Genomic DNA, 10,805 nt, shown 5'->3' with positions numbered 1-10,805 from the left:
ACCATTTGTGTAAAGCACTTGGAATCATACTTGGTTCTTAGTAAGTGCTCAATAATGCTAACAATTATAATTATCATCACATCTTCATTGCTCTGCACCGGTGATTTGTAGGACAGAATTTTCTCAAATGCTCACAATGGTCCTGGGCTATAGATGTCACCTCCCCACTGTACTGATGGGAAAAGTGAAGCAGAGCAATTGAGTGATTTGCCTGTGGTTCCACCTTAGGAAAAGGTCAGAGCTGGAATTTGAACCCAGCTCTGCATGTCTGTCTTTCTCAAATGTGTACCAGCCTTCCTCTCTGGGTCCGCAGGGTCAAATCGGGCAAGACCTCCAAGCTAAACAGCTTGGTGACGGTGGCCCCATGGCATGGGTGATTTCTCTGTGCCTGTCCATTCATCTCTCAGAGGAGGTGGGTAGGCCAGCTCAGTGGTTCTCCAATCTGGCTGGACATCAAATTCACCTGCAAGTGGATTAAAAACATAGATTCCTCAGTCCCTCTCCCACCTACTGAAGCAGAATCCAGAAGAGTGGGGTCCAGGAATCTGTATCTCTAACAGCTCACATAGTGATTCTGATGTAGCCAGTCTGGCCTTCAAACATCTGTAGATGAAATTCAAAGCAAGGCTGGCAGCCAGGCCATCTCTCTGGCCTACAGAGCCTGAGATGGTATCCTCAAGGGCAGCCTGCATTTCACACTGACCTCCCATTGCCCTTGCATTCTCAGTGGTCATTAAGGAAAGCAATGTTTGGCTAGGTAGGTTCCTGTACTTTCAGTATTTTAACATAATTTCATGGAGCCCCTCCTAGCACCCCCTACTGCAATATATTTTTTTCATAAAAAAAATTACAACTTTGGATGTTAATGCACTTGCTGATTTCACAGTTTGCAGGGATCAGACCAAGTTTGTATCCCAAAATTACTTAGTCCAAGTATTTCTTCCTGTCATTTGAATGTGGAAGGATCTTGGTGAGGACAAGGTAGAAGGGAAACCCAAGTGCAGGTGCCCCATTCAGGGAAGGCCGATATGGTGGTTGTCCCACAGTGCTACTGGCATACTTGTATGGGTGGTGGTACACAGGCAGCTGGCCCTCAGAGACACTATGTGTATATAGCCAATTCTTTCTGACACTGTGACCTCTATACTCATCCTTGTCACCAATTGGCCAGGCCGCAGGCTCATCACCACCAGGTACCAGACCTGGCACCATTGCATTAACCACTGATAGGCCAGGGAAAAAGTCACCCTTGTACCTACTGCCAGGCTAGTAGAGATTTGAAACTTTTCTGATTCCCAGTTTTTGGGCATGAAAGGGAGTAGTGTGGGTAGGGAGAGAATGGGATTAAGTGAGAGGAAAATGGATAGATAGCCTAGTTCTACCGAAGCCCACCCTGGCCCCAGTAGACCTGCTCGGGCTTTCAGTTCAACTAAGTCCCTCATTCATAGTTTGTCATTTGCTTATTAACCTGTCTCTCTCCCTCATTCACCTTCCTACGTATTCTGCCTGAGAAACTCTATAACAGTCAGCTTATCCATTAGGAAATTCTGTGGGTGAAAATCTTAATGTAAAATATAACAATAAATGGCTGATGATTTGTTTTACAAAAATTGTTTTCCATTAATATACAATCCCTCTTTCCCTTCAAATAGCTCCTCACTCCCCATGCTTTATAGTAAACTTATTTATATGCCATTAATTCCTCAGCATGCAGTAGCCTATCCTAAAGTTGAAGTGCTTGGTGAAGGTCTTTTGGAGGCTGGGAGGTAAACTGAAGAAAGACTACATTTCTGTCAGTAGAATGGAACTCAGTTAGGAAAAGGATTCAATTTAGAAAAATTTCACTTGAATATAACCCTACTGTCTGGTGCCAATTCTTAAGCCATATCTTGCAGGGGGAGGAAAGTGGAAATGGGAATGTAAACTCTCATTTATTGAGCACCTACTTTCTCAGAAGTTTGGATATTAATTAACTTACATCATCTTCATGTAATACTATGAAATAGAAATCATTATCCCCATTTTACAGAGGTAGGAACTGAGGCCATGGGAAAACATGCATAAGTTCCTGATTAAACAGCTAAGATGAACTTGGTAACATTTCAGATCGTATGGAGCCTTACATGATGCCTACATAAGCAGATGGCTTTCCCTGCTGGTGGGCTTTCTCATGTATTTTCTTTGCTGAGTTATTCTCTTTGACTTTTGCAACATAGACTTCATTGTTGATAGCCCTGACAAAGGAGGAAGGAGGAAGGACAGACAGAAACAGAAAAAGGAAGAGAATATGTCATTAGAAACAGAGAAAGATACAAAGAGAAAAAGATGGATGGGGGGTGTGGAGAGAGAACGAGAAAAATAGTACCATAGAGCTAGAGTGAGAAAAGGAATGAGAGATGAGAGGGTAGGCCAGATAAATAAAATCAGGTGAAGCAATTATCATTATCTCCATTTGTCAGATGGGGAAATAGACACCACATAATTGGCATATTGTGGACCTGGTGTTGGGACTTTTATGTTTCCAAAAGTGTTAAATGAATTCCATGTTTTGGCTCATAAAATTATTATACACAACTGAATTTGTATTGTAATTTTTCTGTGTCTACCGTAATACGTATTAAAAAGATAACTAGCATGTTGAACCCATGAGCTCACAGATATTATTGCTTAGGATAAGACTAACTTAGGTAATCTTAAAAAGTGTATTTATTTAAAGAAACTATATTAAGTAAATAATACGGTAGGTGGTACAAGTGGTAAAAAATTATGAAAGCAGAATGCAAATCCCTGCAAATGCATCTAGGCCTGACTAGGGAGGGGGCTTTGACCTTAGGGATCTCAGAGAGTAATGAGATACTAACTCAGACTGTTTACCATCACCCCCACCATTTTTTCCATTGCTGTAAGGAAGTTAATAGGGTGTTAAGTTCAAAGAATGGAGGGAGCACTTTTTCCCCAAGCCTTTGGGAAAAGATCCTGGAGGAGGTAGCCTTGCTGCTGGGCCTGAAAAACAAAGAAGCTTTGGATAGATGGTCTTCACTGGCCATTCCTTCTTAGCCTCCTTTGTTGGCTCCTTCTCTTTCTGGCCTCCAAATCTTTGGGACACTCCAAGACTCTGCTCTCAATATCCCCTTCCCTTCCTTTGTTCTTTCTACAGGTGAGGTCATCTAGCCCATGGTTTTAAATATCATTTCTATGCAGATGACTCCAAAATCTGTATCTCTCTTGTGGACCTGTCCCATGAACCTCAGACCTTTATATCTAATTGCTTACTTAACATTCTCACTAGAATGTCCAATAGACACCTAAAACTTAACATGGCCCAAACTTAGTTCCTGTTATCTCCCTCTCTTCCCAAATCTGTTCTTCCCTAGTCTTCCTTATCTCAGGAAATAGTTGTTTGGTAAAAAATCTTAGAGTAATGCCTGACTTCCCTCTTCCTCTAACACTCCATATATAATCCATGAGGAAATTTTGGCTCTATCTTTAGATACATCCAGAATCTGACTACTTCTCATCACTACCCAAGTCCAAACTACCAACATCTATTGCTTGGACAAATGACTTATGAACTGGCTTCCTTCCTTAAAGCCTTGCCTCCTTATTTATGTTCTTCCACAGCTCAGAGATATCTATTTTTTTTAATTTTTAAATATTTATTTATTTATTTTTGTGGGGGAGGGGCAGAGAGAGAGAGAAAGGAGAGAGAAAAATACCAAGCAGGCTCCGCACTGTCAGCACAGAGCCCAAAGCAGTCTCAAACTCAGGAACCGTGAGATCATGAGCCAAAATCAAGAGTCAGATGCTTAACCAAGTGAACCACCCAGGTGTCCCTCAGAAGATCCTTTTAATCCTAAAGCAGGCCAAGTCCCTTCTTTGCTCAAAGTTCTCTGTGTCTCTGATTTAACTTGGAGTAAAAGCTAAAATTCTCACCAGGGCTCCCATGGCCCTACATAGTCTGGCTCACTGTCACCTCTTTAACCCCATATCATCCTACTCTTTCCCTCATTTAGTATGTTCCATCAACACTGGCCTCCTTGCTGTTTCTTGAATTTGGTCAGCACATTCCTGTCTCAGAGTCTCTGCAATGACTGTCCCCTTAATCTAGAACACTCTTCCTGTCTATGGCCATACCACCCTGAACGTGCCCGATCTCGTCTAGAACACTCTTCCTTCTAATCTTTATAAGTTCTTACACCCTCTCTTCTTCCAGGTCTTTGTTCAAATATCATCTCCTCAGAGAGATATCCTTGATTATTTTAAAATATCACCTTCCTACTCACTCTGTATTTCCCTTGTTCTACTTCCTATTTCTTTGTAGCACTTCTCATCTACAAATTGATATATACTTCCATGTTTATTTTTTCCTTGTCTCTCTTTTCCAGTGGACTATGAGCTCCCTTAGGGCGGAGATTTTGTCTCTATCATTTGCTGCTGTATCCCCAGTGTATGGAATATAGCCTGGCACATAGCAGGCACTCAACAATTGTTTGTAGAATTGGTATTCTGAATAGACAGCAGGAAAACACAGAATGTGATTCAAGGAACAACAAATATTTAGTTAGATTTTGCTGGAGCAGAGGTGTAGGTAGAGAAGGTATGGAGAGAAGTTTGGAGTGGTTGAGTAGGCCTAGATAATAAAGGGTTTTGAACACCAGACTCAATGAGCTCATATGGCGGTGAAGAATTTTGCTATGAAGAATAGGAGTTAGAGATAGATCTTGAAAAAAAGAGGGATGGGTCAGAGCTGTCCTTTGAGGAGTAAAAGATAGTTCAGTGTCCTAGAGAATATTAGTGCAACTCTGTAAGAGGCAGGAATAACAGTCTCTATTTTACATATGGAGAAACTGAGGCACACATATGGGAGTTGGGGGTGAAGTTATTTGACCAAAGCAGCATCTGCCAGGAACACTTGAGAAGGATATGCAGCTTGTAGAAGAGATCACTCACAGGAAGTGTTTCCAGGCAGCTAAAACAGACTATTGCTGTGGCTGGACTGGGGTGGAGGTGGGCTGGGATGGCACTGCCCCAAGGTTTCCTGGAGGGTGTGGGGGTGTAGGGTGGAGCTGGTCTGGCAGTAGCACACTGAGACCTCTGTGTATGTACTGCCTCCAGCAAGCATACTTTCCACAGTCTGCCCACCAACATTTCCTCCAGCGTACTTTGCTTAATTAAAAAAAATATTTTGGTGTTTGTTTTGTTTTGTTTTGTTTTTTCCCGTTAGAGCAAAAATTAAAATTCTGCCCCGCCACTTGGCCTTTGCATCATTTGACCAGTAACCTCTGTTACTGTAGTTAGCTCTCATACTTCAAATTCATACCAGCTTTTTTGCCTTTGGTATTCTCCTCATTCCCCTGGTTTCTCAAATCTTCAAATCTTACCCATGTGGAAATCATGCTTCTAGAAAACCCTTTTTACCTACCTCAGCACCTCTCCCCTGGCCAGACAGGCCACCTGGCACACCTCCTCCAACCTTTCCTCTCTCTAGGAGAGTGCTATCACCAAATCCAGGAGATTCCCACTGACAAAACTCCGACTCCAGGGCTGTTGTAGAGGATTTCAGGTTGTTTACACTACAAGGACACCTTTGGACAGGGAGGTATGAGGAAAGACTAAAACTCTGCTTGTGATGACCTTACTCAACTTCTACATCCAAGTCCTCTCCCCAAAGCCAGGGAGCCTTTTTCTGGTTCACACTAAGATGTCATATGGGCTAATGAGGCCCCACTAAGCTTCCCTTGACTTCCTCCTTGCCTTATTTTTATCATCGCAAAGAAGGCACTGTCATCTACCAGGTCAGACAAGCTGAAATCAGGTTGACACCCTCTGTATTTACTTACTTTTCACAAACATCACATTGTTTCTCCCTCTCTATGATCTCTAATCCTACCACCACTGCACTGCTCCAGCCCCCAGCATCCTTTAGGTTCCTTGCTGAGCTCCCTGTTTCCTAGCTGGCCCCTCCAGGTCACCCCCATTTCACTATTGGCACTCCTTGCTTAAAACCTTGCCATGTCTCTTCATTATGGGCCATAGTTATTTCTAAAGTGGAGTGCACATGCTCCAGGGTGTACTGGAGATAAATCATGAGGGACTGGGAAAGAATATTAACACTCTACTTATAGGGGTTTTGTCTTCATCCTTTGTTTATAGTTTTGCATATGCTTCATAATATACCAAATATAGTTGCTCATTAGTATATTTATATAATTTATAAATTAATAAATATACATATTTCGAAATTACCTGAAAAAGTTTTTCCTGATGGGTGTGCAAACACATTAGATGGCTTGGACACCACCACATAAGGGCCAGGAACTTGGTCTGGCATTGGTAGCCCTCCACTACCTAGTCTTTCCTTACCTCTACAATCTCATTTCTGACCATTCATTACCCCTGCTTGTGCCCTACACTCCAGTGACATTGAAATTCCCCATCCCTGCCCTCTCCTTGTTCATCTGGTGAACATCTCATATTTCAAGTTTCAATTTATGTGTCATCTCTGTCAGGCTTTCTTTGACTGCCTGGGGGGTTGGAAATTGACCACTGTCTCCTGGGAGGCCTCACCGTTCCCATCATCCAGCATTCACACTCCTCTTTTCTCCCAGCATATTATTAAAAATTATCAGCTTCCTTTTTTCTGTCCCCCATTAGACAGTGAACTCTTTGGGAGCAGGGGTTGTATGTAATTCATCTTCCTTTATCCATAGTACCCAGCACAGTGTAAATCACACAGCTCACATCAGGAAATGTTTGTTAAAAAAATCAAGCTAATATTATCAAGAAGTTAGGTGCCCAGCACTGATTTTAGCAGAAACTTTCACATATATAAACCCATTTAATCCTTGCGGATTGGTCTTAATTTTATTACCATTTCACAGATGTGTAAAATGAGACCCTGAGAAGTGAAATTACTTATCCTTAGTCCCATAGCTGGCAGAACCAGGTTTCAAACACAAGAAGTCCAATCGCAGAATACATGCTCTTTATCACTATGCTCTGCTGAAAGAATGGACAAAAACATGAATATACGTATGCACAAATGAATAAAACAATAGGTTTGGAAGCAGACTTCCATAGTGAAATTGGAGATAAAGACGAGGCAAGACAGACCCAGGTCAAAGATGGTGTTATGGGCCTTAGTACATGGACTGAACAGAACAGAGGTGACAAAGGTGTGGGCATAGTGGGAAACCACAGTAGAATGTATGAAATTAGCTTCTCATCAATAGCTGAGAGAGAAGACAAGGAGGTGAGTTAGGTAGACTCTACCTTTGGCCTACATGGGCTAGTACTTGGGAACCCAGAACTCTTGGACAGGCCTCAAGGACAGGTGGAGAAACTGAGGATGAGAGAGGGAAAACAGCCTCTGTCATCTATTTCATAAATCTTTTTAATATTTCAGTGAGCTTTATCAAGTCTCAGAACCAGATTTGCAGAAGATCACAAATTAAGGGACCTCTGGAAAAGTGCTTCAACAACTTTACCATGTATGTACATGAATCTCCTGGAGATTTTGTTAAAATGCAGATTCTGATTCAGCAAGTCTGGGATAAGGCCTGAGATTCTGCCTTTTCTAAGCTCCCAAGTGATGCTGGTGCTGCTAGTCTATGGATATTACTTTGAGTAGCAAGGCTTTAGAGTACATAACAGAGCAGGTATCATTCATTGAGCCCTACTCTGTGCAAGGCACTGTGAGATATATATATATCTTCTTCTTTAAGATCTCAGGTGTAAAAATTGCATCTGATAAGTGCTATCATGCACTGAAATCATGGTAAACATCTGGCATCCATGATCTTACTTAATCCTCGAATAAGCTCTATGAGCTAGATACTGTTATTGTCCATATTTTACCAGTGTGTTAAATGGGCCCAAAGACTGAGGTCACATACAAGTAGGATACTGATCTTCTTTCTCACCTTTCCTGAAGCCATGATCCCTCCGTTTGCCCACATGTAACATATATCTAGTTCATTCACAGTGTCAGACAGTGGGAAATGAGGGCATTTGGGATCAGATGGACCTAGGTTCACATTTTGGTTCTGACACTTCCTAACTATGTCTTAACCTTTGAGCCTCTGTTCCTTCCACTATGTGATGGAGATATTAATAAAGCTTAGCATATAGGGACACTGTGGGTACTAAATAGTAACTCTAAAATCTTTGGTGCAGCACCTGACATGTGCTCAGCATATAGTAATTCTTTTCTCTGGTCCTAACTTCTGAGTTATAGAACTGAGAACATAGACCCAATAACTTTTCCCAATCCCTCCTCCATAAAGGGCTAATTTTCTCACAAATCCCAGAAGTTTGTTCCCTCATCTCAGAACTGACCTTTGTGCTTGATGTGAGAGGAGTGGCAAGGAGATCCCTGGTGTGTCAGTTCAAGGAAGATGGCCAGGAAAAGGCTGACATAGATGAGGCATCTTCACTCAGACATGATCTCACCTCTGGCCTGGGTCTGTTGTTCACGTCCATAAGGTCTGAGTCTGATCCCCAAATTCTTGCTTTTTTGCACCTCCAGACATCCTTTCTCTTGAGAGAGAGGGATTATCCTAAAGGGCGAGGAAGGCTCTGAATGTGACATTGAGGCCCATACAATTTAGGATTGTCCAAGAGCTGGGATTGGCATCTTGCTTAGAGTGGGGCCAGTTCCATGCCTCCCTTCCCCACCCCCCATCCAGCTGTAGATGATTAAAAGCTAAACATGCTATAGTGCTGGTTCTGTCTGTTTGCTCAAGGTAGAGTTTCTCTTTCCTATGAACATCCAGAGGAGCCCAAAAACTGAGGGCAGAGAAAGATCACTTAGTACTGATCATCTTAAAAAGGTAGCAGATATGAGAAAGGAGTTGGTGGAGCAAGGCCCCAATCCTGGTCCCTTGTGGTACTGACTTTAACTTTGAGACAGGAGAGACTTACTTAGGGTCCCATAACAAATTAGAGGGCCCACAGACATGTGACTTACAGTCTCCAGAATAGTCAGAGGCCAAGACAGTCTAGGGCAGAGCTGAGAACATAGCATAGTGGTTCAAAATGGAACTACTGGATTCAGATAATCTGGGTTCTTCCACTTACTAACAGTGTAACACTGAGCTAATAATACTAATAATTAGTACTTTATAATATTAAATTAATCAACCACTCTATAGCTTCAATTTTTCTCATACAAAATGAGGGTAATATTAGCATCTACTTCATAAAGTTGCAATAAAGTTGTAATAAAGATTAGGTGACACTGTGTTTTTGGAATGCTTGGAACAAAGTGTTCAGTAAATATTAGCTTCCAGGACTACACTGGGATGAGGTCAGAATGAAATGAAAAGTATGGGAAGCTCCCTGTCCCTTTGGAGACGTAGGTGGAGGAAAATTGGGGAGAGGCTGAGTTCATGGGCATTAATCAGTCTGTATGTGAGAACCTGGAGATATTCTGGATTGTGTCGGCAGGTATGGCAGAGGGCGAGAGTGGGGATTGAAGCTGAGAAAACGTTTCTTGAAGGTCTACACATGGGACAGCAACAATAGTCAAACCCCCTTCCCTTTCCACCCACATAGAGAACATGCAGCTCCAGCACTTACCTTCAGGCAAAATCTCTAATAACATTTTAAAAACTGTGTAGGGAACAGTCAGGCTTGTCCCTATGACATTTGGTACTGCAGAACAAAGCCTCTTCATTCTGGTATTTGGACAACTCATAGCCTGTCAGTTGCCACCTCCCCCAAGTCCACACAAAGTTTCCTGTCAGAATTTCCTCATAAGAGAGAGCCTTATTTAGAAAACAGCCCTGCTTGTACAACAACAGACAAATCAGTTACCAGTCCTATGGAAGTTGGTTTCCATATACCATGCAGTGCTCTTCCCCACAAGTGCCCTCCTCCATGACATCACCCCCTTCCCCTTTCCCCCTCCCCCTTCAGCCCTGAGTTTGTTTTCAGTATTCAAGAGTCTCTCATGAATTGCCTCCCTCCTTCTCCCTTACTCTTTTCCCCCCTTCCCTTCCCCATGGTCTACTGTTAAGTTTCTCCTGTTAGACCTGTGAGTGAAAACATATCCCTTACCTAGGAATGAATAACCAAGGACCCTTAGGCAAATTAAAACAAACTGCAGCATGAAAGAAAAAGACTAAAGTAAGCAAAACAACTGATCCCAGAACAATTGGGGAATTTTGGAAACAAAAGACAATCTCAGAAAGAAAATTATAATACTCTCAGCAAAATTCAAAAAGATATAACATGAATAAAATAACTAGGTGCCACAAAACAGGAGCAATCAGAGAAAAGAAAGATTCCTTAGAAAAGAAAAATAAGTTGAAGAAATTTAAAAAAATATTAGCACTTTCCATGATTTGGCTATTGTAGAAAGTGCTGCTGTGAACATTGGGGTACATGTGCTCCTATGCATCAGCACTCCTGTATCCCTTGGGTAAATCCCTAGCAGTGCTATTGCTGGGTCATAGGGAAGTTCTATCGATAGTTTTTTGAGGAGTCTCCACACTGTTTTCCAGAGCGGCTGCACCAGTTTACATTGCCACCAACAGTGTAAGAGGGTGCCCATCATTCCACACCCTCGCCAGCATCTATAGTCTTTTGATTTGTTCATTTTAGCGACTCTGACTGGTGTGAGGTGGTATCTCAGTGTGGTTTTGATTTGAATTTCCCTGATAATGAGTGACACTGAGCATCGTTTTATGTGCCTGGTGGCCATTTGGATGTCCTCTTTGGAGAAGTGTCTATTCAGGTCTTCTGCCCATTTCTTCACTGGATCATTCATTTTTCGTGTATGGAGTTTAGTGAGCTCCTTGTAT

The sequence above is a fragment of the Suricata suricatta genome, chromosome X, assembly GCF_006229205.1.
Source record: "Suricata suricatta isolate VVHF042 chromosome X, meerkat_22Aug2017_6uvM2_HiC, whole genome shotgun sequence".
Taxonomy (NCBI): Eukaryota; Metazoa; Chordata; class Mammalia; order Carnivora; family Herpestidae; genus Suricata; species Suricata suricatta.
This window is presented reverse-complemented; position numbering follows the sequence as displayed.